The following is a 17,946-nucleotide window of genomic DNA, read 5'->3' as shown; positions in this document are numbered from 1 at the left end:
TGTAGGAATAGGTATTATTTGAATCGCATGTCACAGGCCTTCAAAACAGACATAAATGATTTTCTTAACTGAGGTGAATCATGAAGGGAGTTTACACTGTTGTAGCTTCGTCTATCCCATCGGCTCTATAGCTCAGTTGGTTAGAGCGTCTGCATAGTAAGCAGAAGGTCGAGGGTTCGACTGCCCCTGGAGCCTACTTTTTCACATCGGCTACCACTTGTGTTCATCACTTCCTTTTGCAAAGTTCAATTTCCTTTTCACATTTAACATTTGCTGTCATTGTTTCCAGCAAAATGACACTGGTGTCAGAGCGTGTGTAGGAATAGGTATTATTTGAATCGCATGTCACAGGCCTCCCGAACAGACATAAACGGTTTTCAAAGCCAGGTGAATCATAAATGGAGTATAGTCTATTGTAGATTCGTCTGTCCTATCGGCTCTATAGCTCAGTTGGTTATAGCGTCTGCCTAGTAAGCAGGAGGTCGAGGGTTCAACTCCCTCTGGAGCCTTCTTTTTCACTTCGGCTACCACTTGTGTTCATCACTTCCTTTTGCAAAGTTCAATTTCCTTTTCACATTTAACATTGCTGTCATTGTTTGACACTGGTGTCAGAGCGTGTGTAGGAATAGGTACTATTTGAATCGCATGTCACAGGCCTCCAAAACAGACATAAACGATTACATTTTCATGCTGGTTTTAAAGTCAGGTGAAACATAAATGGAGTATAGTCTATTGTAGATTCGTCAATCCCACCGGCTCTATAGCTCAGTTGGTTAGAGCGTCTGCCTAGTAAGCAGAAGGTCGAGGGTTCGACTCCTCTGAGCCTTCTTTTCACATCGGCTACCACTTGTGTTCATCACTTCCTTTTGCAAAGTTCAATTTCCTTTTCACATTTAGCATTGCTGTCATTGTTTGACACTGGTGTCAGAGCGTGTGTAGGAATAGGTATTATTTGAATCGCATGTCACAGGCCTCCAAAACAGACATAAACGATTACATTTTCATGCTGGTTTTAAAGTCAGGTGAAACATAAATGGAGTATAGTCTATTGTAGCTTCGTCAATCCCACCGGCTCTATAGCTCAGTTGGTTAGAGCGTCTGCCTAGTAAGCAGAAGGTCGAGGGTTCGACTCCCTCTGGAGCCTTCTTTTTCACATCGGTAACCACTTGTGTTCATCACTGCCTTTTGCAAAGTTCAATTTCCTTTTCACATTTGCTGTGATTGTTTCCAGCAAAATGACACTGGTGTCAGAGCGTGTGTAGGAATAGGTATTATTTGAATCGCATGTCACTGGCCTTCAAAACAGACATAAATGATTTTCTTAACTGAGGTGAATCATGAAGGGAGTTTACACTGTTGTAGCTTCGTCTATCCCATCGGCTCTATAGCTCAGTTGGTTAGAGCGTCTGCCTAGTAAGCAGAAGGTCGAGGGTTCGACTGCCTCTGGAGCCTACTTTTTCACATCGGCTACCACTTGTGTTCATCACTTCCTTTTGCAAAGTTCAATTTCCTTTTCACATTTAACATTTGCTGTCATTGTTTCCAGCAAAATGACACTGGTGTCAGAGCGTGTGTAGGAATAGGTATTATTTGAATCGCATGTCACAGGCCTCCCGAACAGACATAAACGGTTTTCAAAGCCAGGTGAATCATAAATGGAGTATAGTCTATTGTAGATTCGTCTGTCCTATCGGCTCTATAGCTCAGTTGGTTAGAGCGTCTGCCTAGTAAGCAGGAGGTCGAGGGTTCAACTCCCTCTGGAGCCTTCTTTTTCACTTCGGCTACCACTTGTGTTCATCACTTCCTTTTGCAAAGTTCAATTTCCTTTTCACATTTAACATTGCTGTCATTGTTTGACACTGGTGTCAGAGCGTGTGTAGGAATAGGTACTATTTGAATCGCATGTCACAGGCCTCCAAAACAGACATAAACGATTACATTTTCATGCTGGTTTTAAAGTCAGGTGAAACATAAATGGAGTATAGTCTATTGTAGATTCGTCAATCCCACCGGCTCTATAGCTCAGTTGGTTAGAGCGTCTGCCTAGTAAGCAGAAGGTCGAGGGTTCGACTCCCTCTGGAGCCTTCTTTTTCACATCGGTAACCACTTGTGTTCATCACTGCCTTTTGCAAAGTTCAATTTCCTTTTCACATTTGCTGTGATTGTTTCCAGCAAAATGACACTGGTGTCAGGGCGTGTGTAGGAATAGGTATTATTTGAATCGCATGTCACAGGCCTTCAAAACAGACATACACGATTTTCTTAACTGAGGTGAATCATGAAGGGAGTTTACACTATTGTAGCTTCGTCTATCCCATCGGCTCTATAGCTCAGTTGGTTATAGCGTCTGCCTAGTAAGCAGAAGGTCGAGGGTTCGACTGCCTCTGGAGCCTACTTTTTCACATCGGCTACCACTTGTGTTCATCACTTCCTTTTGCAAAGTTCAATTTCCTTTTCACATTTAACATTTGCTGTCATTGTTTCCAGCAAAATGACACTGGTGTCAGAGCGTGTGTAGGAATAGGTATTATTTGAATCGCATGTCACAGGCCTCCCGAACAGACATAAACGGTTTTCAAAGCCAGGTGAATCATAAATGGAGTATAGTCTATTGTAGATTCGTCTGTCCTATCGGCTCTATAGCTCAGTTGGTTAGAGCGTCTGCCTAGTAAGCAGGAGGTCGAGGGTTCAACTCCCTCTGGAGCCTTCTTTTTCACATCGGCTACCACTTGTGTTCATCACTTCCTTTTGCAAAGTTCAATTTCCTTTTCACATTTAACATTGCTGTCATTGTTTGACACTGGTGTCAGAGCGTGTGTAGGAATGGGTATTATTTGAATCGCATGTCACAGGCCTCCAAAACAGACATAAACGATTACATTTTCATGCTGGTGTAGCAGTGCTTTTTTTTTAGTGCTGAATCACATCACAATTCATTTCATCATGTTTCATAAATATCATCAAATGTTAAATGTTCATTTGTTCCATGTTGTCCGAGTCTTGCCGTTGAATGCCGCCTCTGTACATCTTCACCTTTTCCTTCTGTTTTATGTACCCTTGTCAACAAGGATTTCCCTTAACTTCTTCTCCATTCTTAGCCAGGTAACCCATTCTTTGGGATTTTCCCTTTTCTATTAATAGGTCACATCAAAGACTTCCTTTGATGTGCTACCTACTTTCTAATTGGCTATTTTGTCCTCTGACCTTACATCCTTTGGACACCTGTTTTCCACCTCACTCCACTTGCTGTTGCTGAGCTGGAAACATTCTTTCCCTTCTCAGGTATGGCCATTTTTCTAATCTGTTTCCATCTGCCTCTTTACTTTATAAATTCCTATAAAAAGGTGTAAACTGTTATTACAATAATAATATTATAACATTTGAAGTAATATTTAATTGATAATTATATAGATTTAGTTAAATATATTGCTTTATAATTGATGTAAATTGTAAACATGGCTGAAGCCATGTGCTTTCGGTTTTTTGTTCAAGAGTGCAATAACTGGTAGTTGAATTGATAATGTGTTTACTGTGATATTTAAAACTATTTAATATTAATTGTTAACATTTGTTAAAATTATTTACTTGAGTTTAATTTTTATGACTCCACTTGCTGTTGCTGAGCTGGAAACATTCTTTCCCTTCTCAGGTTTGACCTCAGCAACAGCTTCATTCTTCACATAATAAAATTCATTTCATCACCATTGCCTTGTGTCGTCTTGAGCAGCAGCCCAGAGCCGAACTGTATAAACATGGCTACAATTTGGCGCCCAACGTGGGGCTGCTTGTCTCAAGACAGACATCATTCACCTCCATTCTCATCTTCATCTGGAGTGAACAGCCTATATGGATGAACTCTGTTGGGAGACCATGATGTGAATATTCTTTGGTGGCACGAATTGACTCCTTTTTGTGAGGATTATTCTTGGATGTGTTTAATATGATTTCATGGACTGAGGATTCTTCATAAGCTGTAAGTACTGTTGCACAGGGACTCTGAGAGCCTTATGACTGCCGCTCAGCAGCAAGCTGAACATTTTGCTTACAGACTGATCTCATCCATGGAGAACTGTGTTTTCAACCACATCCTTGATATATGTGCCCCATGAACTTTGATTGTACATAATGAACTGTTGAGTCGATTGAATTGATGCCATGATCATGTGTTCGAAGTCATTCTGAAAAATTTTTAAAAAATTCATTAAGCATTTTACAATTGTATATACACCAGATACTATTTTCATTATATTTCTATTTCTACAACTTTGAATAGATTTCTATTTCTACAACTTTGAATAGATTTCTATTTCTACAACTTTGCACAGATTTCTATTTCTACATTGCCTATATATATATATTCATATTTTTATAAATGTAATTGGGCAATTGTAATTTTCATTGATTATCATTGAATTTTATTCTAATCAAGTAAATAATCTGTATTGATAAACTTAACAATTTAATATCACAGTTTCAGTAAATAATACTTTCACCATACAATTACCTATTATAGTAGTTAAATATTAATGTAATAGGATAGGATAAATTTATTGCACCTTATTCTTTCTCTTTTTCTTCCGTCCACACTTGCTATTGGCGTTCCCGGTATTTTTCTTTCGCGTTATCTCTACCGCTGTGGAGATATTCTTCATTCCTTGCTTTTTCGCGAGTCTTTAACATCGTGTCTCGTCTTGTGTTGTCTTGTTCCTTCATCATTGATGTTCATTGTTGCATTATTCATACTGTCGCATAACAGTTGTCATTGTTGGTAAGCTTTGTGGCTTACTTTATCAATATCTTGTCAGTTTACTCTTGGCTGAAGAGTTGCTCAGGTTGATTTGTCCTACAGTTCCCCTGCTCATATTGTTGACATCTCGGTGCTGACATTCTAGTTGTATCTTCATACTTCCTGTTTACATCTGGGTGTTTACATTTATTGGCTGTTACACTTTGCTGCTACACTTTGCTATTGTCCCTGGACAGTCATACATCTGTAGCAATACACTCTTGCCTTTGAGAACATACCTGTTTCAGAAACACAACATTTTAACTCCGCTTCAGATTATATATCTGACATAACTTGAGTCACTTGAGTCACACAACACTTCACTTAGTTATATTATCTTGAATCACTTTGATTAAACCTTTACATTCAAACTTAGTCACAATTACACCTTCCAGTACCATGCATCCCATTGTGTATCCTTTTTGGAGGAGTTAATTTTTTCATCTTCCCCACAGCATTTGCTATTCTTAGACTTAGATAGTAGTGTTGTAAGTTGTTGAATCTTAACTTGTGAGATTCTTTTTGCCTTTAGTTAGGTACATTTGCATATACTCATTTGTCATCAGTTACTTTTGACACTTTGACATAACTCCATTACACTTTATGCACTAGACTTGTACATTATTACACTTACTTGTTCACTTTTTTCCACTATGGCTGAGCATAATTTGGAGCGTGTGGACCCAGATGTTGTTGAGGCTATGGAATGTCTGCAACATCTTCCTCTGTCCCTCCGCTCTGGGGTTCTGCATCGATTGGCAGATGACATATCAAACCAATTGCAGAATACTTACTGTATAGGGGCTGAAGGTGGGCATCCAATGAATGTTACTCATTCCATACCACCGCCACCTCCAGCTTACAGGAACACGCCTCTGCCTCGTCAGTCCCCCCAGTTCTCTACCGTTCCTCAGAGTTCTGGTAGAGCCTCTCCACTTATGCAGTTGGAGGAGAGTCCCTTGCTTAATTTACCTGCGTCATTACCCAGGCAGCAGGGGTCCCTTCCTATTCCTCGCCTTGTTCAGCCTCAGGGTACATCGCCACCATACCCTCAGGGTACATTGACACCATACCCTCAGGGTATATTAACATTATACGGTCATGGTACAATGACACCATACCCTACTACTTCACATACGGAGGGCTGGCCTCAGCTTTCTGCGCCAACTCCGACACCATTTCACATAGGCTCTCATCACCAGAGTGTCCATCCTCCTCTACAACCTAGCCAAACAACATATATGCCCATCATAAATTCACCCAGTCCCAAACTCTCTTCCTTTTCGGGAAATGGGGCTAAGGGCGAGGTTAGGTATTCACAATGGCCTAGAGATTGTTGGTTGTGTCGCCGAGAATTCCTATTCTGACACCGCAATTCTCAATGCCATGAGGAGATCTGCTAAGGGTTCAGCTGCTGATTTGCTTTGTGGGCTATCAGAATCTGCTTCCCTGGACACCGCCCTTGAGCAGTTGGATGTGGTATTTGGGAATGTAATGCCTGGCGAGACTCTGATGGAGAAGTTTTATACTGCTTCGCCAAGCTAGGAACGAGTCAGTGGCTGAGTGGAGTTGTCGCTCTGCGAGTTAATCTCAAAGATTGAGACATCTGGCACATTCCCTCCTACTGCAGCTACTGGTTTGCTTCGGAAAGCCGTTTTTGGATGGGTCTCTCTCGGGATGACCTGAAGCAGGCAACTCGTCCACCACTTTGATTCGGGACTGGAATTTAACAAGCTTTCCGCTTGCTGTCCGCCGAGTTGAAGAAGAGTTGGCATCCCCTCGAGAAGCACATCTAATGCAGTCATCTTCATCTCAACCAACCAGCCAACAGATGGATGATGTGATTTCTCGCCTAAAGGAACTGAGTAAGAATCTTAGAGTCCTAGGGAAAGGGTAAAACATTGGAGAACCACACCAATGCAATACCCAGCACAAAACATCTTCAAAACCCAACAGTTACATAAATAAGGCCAAACCCTCTGGGATTTCCTCTTCTAGTTCCTCTACTGGTTCCTCTGGTCCCGTTACTGGTTCCTCTTCTGGTTATTCTGGTTCTTTAGCTACCCCACAAACCAACTTCCAATCAAGTATATTGCTTTGATTGTGGGGCTCCTGGGGTTAAAGGGGGCATTATGGTTGTCGGCCTTTAAACTCCTAAGAGTCCAAACTATGGAGCGAGTATTGGACTCTGAAAATAGCTCCAATTGGATCCCGTCAAATCTTGTGGGACCATCTAATGTAGCTACTGTTGAGGTTGAAGGTATCTCCTGTAGTGTTCTCCTTGACACAGGCTCACAGATCTCGAGCATGTCAGAGGCCTTCCACCAACAGAACCTCAAACATCTCCCTCTTCTAGACCTTGGGTCACTTTTAGATTTAAAAGGTGCTGGGGATTGTAAGCTACCTTATCTTGGGTATGTTAATGCAGTTATTGATATTCCCAGTGACTTTCTTGGTGAAGCTGTGCAGGTACCTTCTCCTATTCTCATAGTACCAACAACTCAATATCACCATAAAGTGCCCTTGGTTCTTGGTACCAATGCCATGGATTATGCTTGCTGTCTACTGGGTTCACCTATCTCAGGTTCATCTTCTCCAGTGTGGACTCGGGCGCGTCAGTGGCTTGTTAATTCTCGGGTTGATCTCGATCGTACGGAAAGTGTGCGGACAACAAGGTCAATTACTGTCCCTGCACTCTGCAATCAGATTGTTACTGGTATTTGCCGAGGTAAGCCACCACAAAAAGGGAAACACTTTTTTGCCTCTTCTTCTCCCACACTTCCTGGTTCCCTTAACCTTGTTAATGGCATTGTGAACTTTAAGTCAGGTCAGTCGACAACTAGGGTTAAGGTTGAAGTCGCGAATCCCTCTTCTAAATCAATCACCATTCCATCTAGGACAGTTCTTTGCTGCTTAGAGCAAGTTGATTTGCTTGAAGGTCTTCCTTCTGAAGACGGGCCGACTATTCCTGGATCTCCCGAACCACTTACTTTGTTCAATCTGTCCTCTCTCTTCTTCGTCACATACCCCAGAGCAGATCTCCCCATTGAAGTCTCTCCTATCTGAGTTTGATGATGTCTTTAGTAAGTATGACTTAGATATGGGGCACACAGACTCAGTAACTCATAGGATTGAGCTCATCGAATCTAATAGCCATTCAGGGAAAGACATCGCGCATTCCGCCTTCTATGTATCAAGAGGTAAGGGATCATCTTAGACAAATGTTAGATGCTAAGGTCATACCCTTCAACTAGTCCCTATGCTTCCCCTGTGGTACTTCGTACGCAAGAAAGATTCCTCTCTTCGCTTTTGTATAGACTTCAGAGAGTTGAACAAACGCACGATTCGCGATTCGTGCGGCTCTGCCCAGGATAGAAGAGACCCTTGATGCACTTCATGGAGCTCGGTTCTTTTCATGTCTTGATTTAAAGTCCGGCTACTGGCAGGTAGAAGTCGCAGAAGAGCACAAGCCTCGTACAGCTTTCACAGTTGGTCCATTAGGATTTTACGAGTGCAATTCGATGCCTTTGGTCTGACTTAATGCTCCTGCAACTTTCCAGCGTCTCATGGAACGGTGTATGGGTGATATGCATCTTTTGCAGTGCCTCATTTATCTGGATGACGTCATTGTGTTTTCTAAGACCTTTGACGAGCATCTAGATAGATTACGAGCAATCCTTCAGCGATTGCGTGAGAATGGCCTCAAGTTGAAACCCTCTAAGTGCCAATTCTTGCAAACCTCTGTGAAATATCTGGGTCATGTAATCTCTGAGGACGGCATCACCACCGATCCTGAGAAAATTGCAGCCCTTCAGACCTGGCCAGTTCCACAGAATGTGGACGATGTTCGTCGTTTCTTGGGCTTCTCAGGGTCCAGGTTTTGTTCCCGATTATGCCAAAATTGCCAAACCTCTCACAAATATGTTAGTTGGACACTGTGGCAAGAAATCCAGCAAGACCAAGACAGATACGCAGTGGAATTGGGGTATACAACAACAGACTGCCTTCAGTGAACTTGTGAGCAAGCTCAGCAGCTTCTGTTTTGGTTTCACGCGAGACTTCACTTTCGTCCCTTTGAACTGCATATTGATGCTAGTGGTGAAGGCCTCGGTCGCGATTTTATATCAGACGCAAGAGGGTAAGAAACGAGTGATAGCCTATGCTAGCCGAGGACTATCTCGGTCGAGCCGCAATTACCCAGCTCACAAGTTAGAGTTTCTTGCTCTAAAATGGGCCGTAACAAAAAATCTTTCACGACTATTTGGTACGGTAACCATTTCACTGTTTGGACAGATAACAACCCCTGACTTATGTCCTGACCTCTGCAAAGTTGGATGCCTGTGGCCATCGCTGGCTCGCTGCCCTCGGTACCTATGACTTTTCCATTGAGTATATTCCAGGCCCGAGGAATAAGGATGCTTGATCGCGCTGTCCAGGTTACAGCTAGTGAGGTAATAGACATAAAGTCAGTTTCTGCTATCTGCAATTTACAGACCACACCATTTATAGAGACTTTGTCAGTGACCCATTACGTGTTGTGCCATATGGCCTCCGTTGGCGATTCCAATTCTTCCGATGTTGGGGCGAATCACAAAATGCTGACGCTTCAGCAGGCGACCCTTCAATCTGCACGATTGTTGGACTTCTTCGCAGTGGTGATCGTCCTTCCAAGGGAACAATTAAATCGTTTGACCGTGAGACAGCCAACATTTTACGCCAGTGGGATTCACTAAGCCTGACAAACAACCTTCTGGTGAGACAGCAGGGTAACAGTGGTGACCCCTACTTCCAGACGATTGTTCCCAAAATCTCAGCGTGAGACCATCATCACACATCTTCATGATGGAATGGGACATCTTGGTAGGGATCCGGACTGTAGCACTTCTCCATTACCAGGTTCTATTGGCCTGGAATGATGGGTGATGTGGAGGACCATATCCATAGTTGTCAGCGCTGCATTCTCAGGAAAGCTCCCAATCCGACAGAAAGAGCACCTCTTGTGAATGTTCAGTCGTCGCAACCAATGGAACTGGTCTGTATGGACTTTCTTTCACTCAAACCATCTACGGGTGGTTACGAAAATGTCCTCGTGATTTCGGATCATTTCACGAAAATATGCCGCTGCCATACCTACCGGAATCAGACAGCAAGGAGAACTGCAAAGGCACTGTTCGAGAACTTTATTGTTCATTATGGTGCATCAGGCAGGTTGCATTCCGATCAGGGGCGTAATTTCGAGAGCGATGTGATCAAGCAGCTCTGCGGCATTATGGGCATTAAGAAGTCTCGTACCACCCTTACCACCCAATGGGGAACGGCTTGGTTGAACGGTTTAACCGTGACGCCTAAGGAATGCTTGGTACTTTGCATGACCATGAAAAGGCAAGGTGGAAAGATCACTTATCTCATCTGGTCCACGCCTACAACAGCACAGTTCATGAGTCAACCGGTTTTCTCCTTTTTACCTCATGTTTGGTAGAAATCCCAGACTACCTGTCGACGTTGCGTTTGGCTTATCTTTAGCTACCACACCTCCATCCACTTATAATGCGCAGTTTGCTGCTGATTTGAAGCGCAAATTGAATTCTGCGTACGAGTTGGCATCATCAAACCTTGAAAAGGCCCGAGCCAAGCAGCAGAAAGCTTATAATCTGAAAGCTCGTGGTGCAACAGTCAAGGTTGGTGATGTGGTGTTGGTTCGCAATTTTGGCATTCGAGGTAAACAGAAGCTTGCCAATCGGTGGGAAGAAGATTTCTATGTCGTGGAGGCACAACCGAATGTAGGCATTCCAGTTTTTAAAGTCCGTAAGGAAGGGACTGCTGAATGTCGTGTTCTCCACCGCAACATGCTTCTCCCGATTGGAACAGACGGAAGGCCAATTCCCAAGCCACGCAGTCCTACGTCAAGGCTAAATGTGTCGGACACTTCGGTTGAGTTGTCTCAGTCCCCTCTGGAGTTATCTCCATCCGAACAGGATGTTGAAGTTTGCAACACTTCAGAGGCTGACACTTCAGCAACTCAGCAGCCAGACACATCCCTGTTGCTTCAGGATCAGCCCAATCATACTTTGAATCTGACACCACCAACATCAGCGCCTTCTGGCTTGACCGAACCTGGATCTGGCCTCTCTTTGATGCGTCGGCCACAGCGCACGCGTTCCAAACCAAAGTGGATGAAGGACGGTCAGTGGGAGGTCAAGCAGAATGTTGTCTGAATCTTACCATTTGTACTGATTACCAGTCTTCTGATTACCAGTTCTTCTGGTTCGTGTTTTCTGCTGTATTCACCTTTAGCCATACTGTTCAGACTGATTAGTTAATGGCGAGGACGCCATTTCCCAAAAGGGGGGTGAATGTAGCAGTGCTTTTATTTTAGTGCTGAATCACATCACAATTCATTTCATCATGTTTCATAAATATCATCAAATGTTAAATGTTCATTTGTTCCATGTTGTCCGAGTCTTGCCGTTGAATGCCGCCTCTGTACATCTTCACCTTTTCCTTCTGTTTCATGTACCCTTGTCAACAAGGATTTCCCTTCACTTCTTCTCTATTCTTAGCCAGGTAACCCATTCTTTGGGATTTTCCCTTTTCTATTAATAGGTCACATCAAAGACTTCCTTAGTAAGCAGAAGGTCGAGGGTTCGAGTACCTCTGGAGCCTTCTTTTTTCACATCGGCAACCACTTGTGTTCATCACTGCCTTTTGCAAAGTTCAATTTCCTTTTCACATTTGCTGTGATTGTTTCCAGCAAAATGACACTGGTGTCAGAGCGTGTGTAGGAATAGGTATTATTTGAATGGCATGTCACAGGCCTCCCGAACAGACATAAACCGATTCTTTTAACTCAGGTGAATCATAAAGGGAGTTTACACTATTGTAGCTTTGTCTATCCCATCGGCTCTATAGCTCAGTTGGTTAGAGCGTCTGCCTAGTAAGCAGAAGGTCGAGGGTTCGACTCCCCCTGGAGCCTTCTTTTTCACATCGGCTACCACTTGTGTTCATCACTTCCTTTTGCAAAGTTCAATTTCCTTTTCACACTTAACATTGCTGTCATTGTTTGACACTGGTGTCAGAGCGTGTGTAGGAATAGGTATTATCTGAATCGCATGTCACAGGCCTCCAAAACAGACATAAACGATTACATTTTCATGCTGGTTTTAAAGCCAGGTGAAACATAAATGGAGTATAGTCTATTGTAGATTCGTTTGTCCCATCGGCTCTATAGCTCAGTTGGTTAGAGCGTCTGCCTAGTAAGCAGAAGGTCGAGGGTTCGACTCCCCCTGGAGCCTTCTTTTTCACATCGGCTACCACTTGTGTTCATCACTTCCTTTTGCAAAGTTCAATTTCCTTTTCACAATTGCTGTCATTGTTTCCAGCAAAACGACACTGGTGTCAGAGCGTGTGTAGGAATAGGTATTATTTGAATGGCATGTCACAGGCCTCCCGAACAGACATAAACCGATTCTTTTAACTCAGGTGAATCATAAAGGGAGTTTACACTATTGTAGCTTTGTCTATCCCATCGGCTCTATAGCTCAGTTGGTTAGAGCGTCTGCCTAGTAAGCAGAAGGTCGAGGGTTCGACTCCCTCTGGAGCCTTCTTTTTCACATCGGCTACCACTTGTGTTCATCACTTCCTTTTGCAAAGTTCAATTTCCTTTTCACACTTGACATTGCTGTCATTGTTTGACACTGGTGTCAGAGCGTGTGTAGGAATAGGTATTATTTGAATCGCATGTCACAGGCCTCCAAAACAGACATAAACGATTACATTTTCATGCTCGTTTTAAAGCCAGGTGAAACATAAATGGAGTATAGTCTATTGTAGATTCGTCTATCCCATCGGCTCTATAGCTCAGTTGGTTAGAGCGTCTGCCTAGTAAGCAGAAGGTCGAGGGTTCGACTCCCCTGGAGCCTTCTTTTTTCACATCGGCTACCACTTGTGTTCATCACTTCCTTTGCAAAGTTCAATTTCCTTTTCACATTTAACATTGCTGTCATTGTTTGACACTGGTGTCAGAGCGTGTGTAGGAATAGGTATTATTTGAATCGCATGTCACAGGCCTCCAAAACAGACATAAACGATTACATTTTCATGCTCGTTTTAAAGCCAGGTGAAACATAAATGGAGTATAGTCTATTGTAGATTCGTCTATCCCATCGGCTCTATAGCTCAGTTGGTTAGAGCGTCTGCCTAGTAAGCAGAAGGTCGAGGGTTCGACTCCCCCTGGAGCCTTCTTTTTCACATCGGCTACCACTTGTGTTCATCACTTCCTTTTGCAAAGTTCAATTTCCTTTTCACAATTAACTGTCATTGTTTCCAGCAAAATGACACTGGTGTCAGAGCGTGTGTAGGAATAGGTATTATTTGAATGGCATGTCACAGGCCTCCCGAACAGACATAAACCGATTCTTTTAACTCAGGTGAATCATAAAGGGAGTTTACACTATTGTAGCTTTGTCTATCCCATCGGCTCTATAGCTCAGTTGGTTAGAGCGTCTGCCTAGTAAGCAGAAGGTCGAGGGTTCGACTCCCCTGGAGCCTTCTTTTTCACATCGGCTACCACTTGTGTTCATCACTTCCTTTTGCAAAGTTCAATTTCCTTTTCACACTTGACATTGCTGTCATTGTTTGACACTGGTGTCAGAGCGTGTGTAGGAATAGGTATTATTTGAATCGCATGTCACAGGCCTCCAAAACAGACATAAACGATTACATTTTCATGCTCGTTTTAAAGCCAGGTGAAACATAAATGGAGTATAGTCTATTGTAGATTCGTCTATCCCATCGGCTCTATAGCTCAGTTGGTTAGAGCGTCTGCCTAGTAAGCAGAAGGTCGAGGGTTCGACTCCCCTGGAGCCTTCTTTTCACATCGGCTACCACTTGTGTTCATCACTTCCTTTGCAAAGTTCAATTTCCTTTTCACACTTGACATTGCTGTCATTGTTTGACACTGGTGTCAGAGCGTGTGTAGGAATAGGTATTATTTGAATCGCATGTCACAGGCCTCCAAAACAGACATAAACGATTACATTTTCATGCTCGTTTTAAAGCCAGGTGAAACATAAATGGAGTATAGTCTATTGTAGATTCGTCTATCCCATCGGCTCTATAGCTCAGTTGGTTAGAGCGTCTGCCTAGTAAGCAGAAGGTCGAGGGTTCGACTCCCCCTGGAGCCTTCTTTTTCACATCGGCTACCACTTGTGTTCATCACTTCCTTTTGCAAAGTTCAATTTCCTTTTCACAATTAACATTACTGTCATTGTTTGACACTGGTGTCAGAGCGTGTGTAGGAATAGGTATTATTTGAATCGCATGTCACAGGCCTCCAAAACAGACATAAACGATTACATTTTCATGCTCGTTTTAAAGCCAGGTGAAACATAAATGGAGTATAGTCTATTGTAGATTCGTCTATCCCATCGGCTCTATAGCTCAGTTGGTTAGAGCGTCTGCCTAGTAAGCAGAAGGTCGAGGGTTCGACTCCCCCTGGAGCCTTCTTTTTCACATCGGCTACCACTTGTGTTCATCACTTCCTTTTGCAAAGTTCAATTTCCTTTTCACACTTGACATTGCTGTCATTGTTTGACACTGGTGTCAGAGCGTGTGTAGGAATAGGTATTATTTGAATCGCATGTCACAGGCCTCCAAAACAGACATAAACGATTACATTTTCATGCTCGTTTTAAAGCCAGGTGAAACATAAATGGAGTATAGTCTATTGTAGATTCGTCTATCCCATCGGCTCTATAGCTCAGTTGGTTAGAGCGTCTGCCTAGTAAGCAGAAGGTCGAGGGTTCGACTCCCTCTGGAGCCTTCTTTTTCACATCGGCTACCACTTGTGTTCATCACTTCCTTTTGCAAAGTTCAATTTCCTTTTCACACTTGACATTGCTCTCATTGTTTGACACTGGTGTCAGAGCGTGTGTAGGAATAGGTATTATTTGAATTGCATGTCACAGGCCTCCAAAACAGACATAAACGATTACATTTTCATGCTCGTTTTAAAGCCAGGTGAAACATAAATGGAGTATAGTCTATTGTAGATTCGTCTATCCCATCGGCTCTATAGCTCAGTTGGTTAGAGCGTCTGCCTAGTAAGCAGAAGGTCGAGGGTTCGACTCCCCCTGGAGCCTTCTTTTTCACATCGGCTACCACTTGTGTTCATCACTTCCTTTTGCAAAGTTCAATTTCCTTTTCACACTTTACATTACTGTCATTGTTTGACACTGGTGTCAGAGCGTCTGTAGGAATAGGTATTATTTGAATCGCATGTCACAGGCCTCCAAAACAGACATAAACGATTACATTTTCATGCTCGTTTTAAAGCCAGGTGAAACATAAATGGAGTATAGTCTATTGTAGATTCGTCTATCCCATCGGCTCTATAGCTCAGTTGGTTAGAGCGTCTGCCTAGTAAGCAGAAGGTCGAGGGTTCGACTCCCCCTGGAGCCTTCTTTTTCACATCGGCTACCACTTGTGTTCATCACTTCCTTTTGCAAAGTTCAATTTCCTTTTCACAATTAACATTACTGTCATTGTTTGACACTGGTGTCAGAGCGTGTGTAGGAATAGGTATTATTTGAATGGCATGTCACAGGCCTCCCGAACAGACATAAACCGATTCTTTTAACTCAGGTGAATCATAAAGGGAGTTTACACTATTGTAGCTTTGTCTATCCCATCGGCTCTATAGCTCAGTTGGTTAGAGCGTCTGCCTAGTAAGCAGAAGGTCGAGGGTTCGACTCCCTCTGGAGCCTTCTTTTTCACATCGGCTACCACTTGTGTTCATCACTTCCTTTTGCAAACTTCAATTCCCTTTTCACACTTGACATTGCTGTCATTGTTTGACACTGGTGTCAGAGCGTGTAGTAGAATAGGTATTATTTGAATCGCATGTCACAGGCCTCCAAACAGACATAAACGATTACATTTTCATGCTCGTTTTAAAGCCAGGTGAAACATAAATGGAGTATAGTCTATTGTAGATTCGTCTATCCCATCGGCTCTATAGCTCAGTTGGTTAGAGCGTCTGCCTAGTAAGCAGAAGGTCGAGGGTTCGACTCCCCTGGAGCCTTCTTTTCACATCGGCTACCACTTGTGTTCATCACTTCCTTTGCAAAGTTCACTTTCACACTTGACATTGCTGTCATTGTTTGACACTGGTGTCAGAGCGTGTAGGAATAGGTATTATTTGAATGGCATGTCACAGGCCTCCAAAACAGACATAAACGATTACATTTTCATGCTCGTTTTAAAGCCAGGTGAAACATAAATGGAGTATAGTCTATTGTAGATTCGTCTATCCCATCGGCTCTATAGCTCAGTTGGTTAGAGCGTCTGCCTAGTAAGCAGAAGGTCGAGGGTCTGACTCCCCTGGAGCCTTCTTTTTCACATCGGCTACCACTTGTGTTCATCACTTCCTTTTGCAAAGTTCAATTTCCTTTTCACAATTAACATTACTGTCATTGTTTGACACTGGTGTCAGAGCGTGTGTAGGAATAGGTATTATTTGAATCGCATGTCACAGGCCTCCAAAACAGACATAAACGATTACATTTTCATGCTCGTTTTAAAGCCAGGTGAAACATAAATGGAGTATAGTCTATTGTAGATTCGTCTATCCCATCGGCTCTATAGCTCAGTTGGTTAGAGCGTCTGCCTAGTAAGCAGAAGGTCGAGGGTTCGACTCCCCTGGAGCCTTCTTTTCACATCGGCTACCACTTGTGTTCATCACTTCCTTTGCAAAGTTCAATTTCCTTTTCACACTTGACATTGCTGTCATTGTTTGACACTGGTGTCAGAGCGTGTGTAGGAATAGGTATTATTTGAATCGCATGTCACAGGCCTCCAAAACAGACATAAACGATTACATTTTCATGCTCGTTTTAAAGCCAGGTGAAACATAAATGGAGTATAGTCTATTGTAGATTCGTCTATCCCATCGGCTCTATAGCTCAGTTGGTTAGAGCGTCTGCCTAGTAAGCAGAAGGTCGAGGGTTCGACTCCCTCTGGAGCCTTCTTTTTCACATCGGCTACCACTTGTGTTCATCACTTCCTTTTGCAAAGTTCAATTTCCTTTTCACACTTGACATTGCTGTCATTGTTTGACACTGGTGTCAGAGCGTGTGTAGGAATAGGTATTATTTGAATTGCATGTCACAGGCCTCCAAAACAGACATAAACGATTACATTTTCATGCTCGTTTTAAAGCCAGGTGAAACATAAATGGAGTATAGTCTATTGTTGATTCGTCTATCCCATCGGCTCTATAGCTCAGTTGGTTAGAGCGACTGCCTAGTAAGCAGAAGGTCGAGGGTTCGACTCCCCCTGGAGCCTTCTTTTTCACATCGGCTACCACTTGAATTCATCACTTCCTTTTGCAAAGTTCAATTTCCTTTTCACAATTAACATTACTGTCATTGTTTGACACTGGTGTCAGAGCGTGTGTAGGAATAGGTATTATTTGAATCGCATGTCACAGGCCTCCAAAACAGACATAAACGATTACATTTTCATGCTCGTTTTAAAGCCAGGTGAAACATAAATGGAGTATAGTCTATTGTAGATTCGTCTATCCCATCGGCTCTATAGCTCAGTTGGTTAGAGCGTCTGCCTAGTAAGCAGAAGGTCGAGGGTTCGACTCCCCCTGGAGCCTTCTTTTTCACATCGGCTACCACTTGTGTTCATCACTTCCTTTTGCAAAGTTCAATTTCCTTTTCACAATTGCTGTAATTGTTTCCAGCAAAACGACACTGGTGTCAGAGCGTGTGTAGGAATAGGTATTATTTGAATGGCATGTCACAGGCCTCCCGAACAGACATAAACCGATTCTTTTAACTCAGGTGAATCATAAAGGAGTTTACACTATTGTAGCTTTGTCTATCCCATCGGCTCTATAGCTCAGTTGGTTAGAGCGTCTGCCTAGTAAGCAGAAGGTCGAGGGTTCGACTCCCCTCTGGAGCCTTCTTTTCACATCGGCTACCACTTGTGTTCATCATTTCCTTTTTGCAAAGTTCAATTTCCTTTTCACACTTGACATTGCTGTCATTGTTTGACACTGGTGTCAGAGCGTGTGTAGGAATAGGTATTATTTGAATCGCATGTCACAGGCCTCCAAAACAGACATAAACGATTACATTTTCATGCTCGTTTTA

The 17,946-nt window shown here is 43.0% G+C and overlaps 1 long non-coding RNA gene and 9 other non-coding genes across 10 annotated transcripts; 9 read left to right on the top strand and 1 right to left on the bottom strand.

Annotated features, from left to right (window-relative positions):
• The first annotated feature begins 1,070 nt into the window (after positions 1–1,070).
• On the top strand, positions 1,071–1,144 carry Trnat-agu. Its single transcript has one exon. It is a non-coding gene; the product is annotated as a tRNA-Thr (tRNA).
• Positions 1,145–1,692: 548 nt separating this feature from the next.
• On the top strand, positions 1,693–1,766 carry Trnat-agu. Its single transcript has one exon. It is a non-coding gene; the product is annotated as a tRNA-Thr (tRNA).
• Positions 1,767–2,011: 245 nt separating this feature from the next.
• Trnat-agu lies at positions 2,012–2,085 on the top strand. The gene has a single exon. It is a non-coding gene; the product is annotated as a tRNA-Thr (tRNA).
• Positions 2,086–2,633: 548 nt separating this feature from the next.
• Positions 2,634–2,707, top strand: Trnat-agu. Its single transcript has one exon. It is a non-coding gene; the product is annotated as a tRNA-Thr (tRNA).
• Positions 2,708–3,132: 425 nt separating this feature from the next.
• On the bottom strand, positions 3,133–3,786 carry LOC124287479. Its single transcript, XR_006901280.1, has 2 exons — positions 3,586–3,786; positions 3,133–3,334 (listed from the first exon to the last, which is right to left on the bottom strand). It is a non-coding gene; the product is annotated as an uncharacterized LOC124287479 (long non-coding RNA).
• An 8,527-nt stretch (positions 3,787–12,313) lies between these two features.
• Trnat-agu lies at positions 12,314–12,387 on the top strand. The gene has a single exon. It is a non-coding gene; the product is annotated as a tRNA-Thr (tRNA).
• Positions 12,388–14,532: 2,145 nt separating this feature from the next.
• Trnat-agu lies at positions 14,533–14,606 on the top strand. Its single transcript has one exon. It is a non-coding gene; the product is annotated as a tRNA-Thr (tRNA).
• Positions 14,607–15,475: 869 nt separating this feature from the next.
• Trnat-agu lies at positions 15,476–15,549 on the top strand. The gene has a single exon. It is a non-coding gene; the product is annotated as a tRNA-Thr (tRNA).
• Positions 15,550–16,735: 1,186 nt separating this feature from the next.
• Positions 16,736–16,809, top strand: Trnat-agu. Its single transcript has one exon. It is a non-coding gene; the product is annotated as a tRNA-Thr (tRNA).
• An 872-nt stretch (positions 16,810–17,681) lies between these two features.
• Trnat-agu lies at positions 17,682–17,756 on the top strand. The gene has a single exon. It is a non-coding gene; the product is annotated as a tRNA-Thr (tRNA).
• The last annotated feature ends 190 nt before the right edge of the window (positions 17,757–17,946 follow it).

Source organism: Haliotis rubra, unplaced genomic scaffold, assembly GCF_003918875.1.
Source record: "Haliotis rubra isolate DU_JTF1 unplaced genomic scaffold, ASM391887v1 Scf400, whole genome shotgun sequence".
In the NCBI taxonomy this organism is placed as follows: Eukaryota; Metazoa; Mollusca; class Gastropoda; order Lepetellida; family Haliotidae; genus Haliotis; species Haliotis rubra.
The sequence above is the reverse complement of the archived record's forward strand: the minus strand, read 5'-3'. Positions and strand labels throughout refer to the sequence as shown.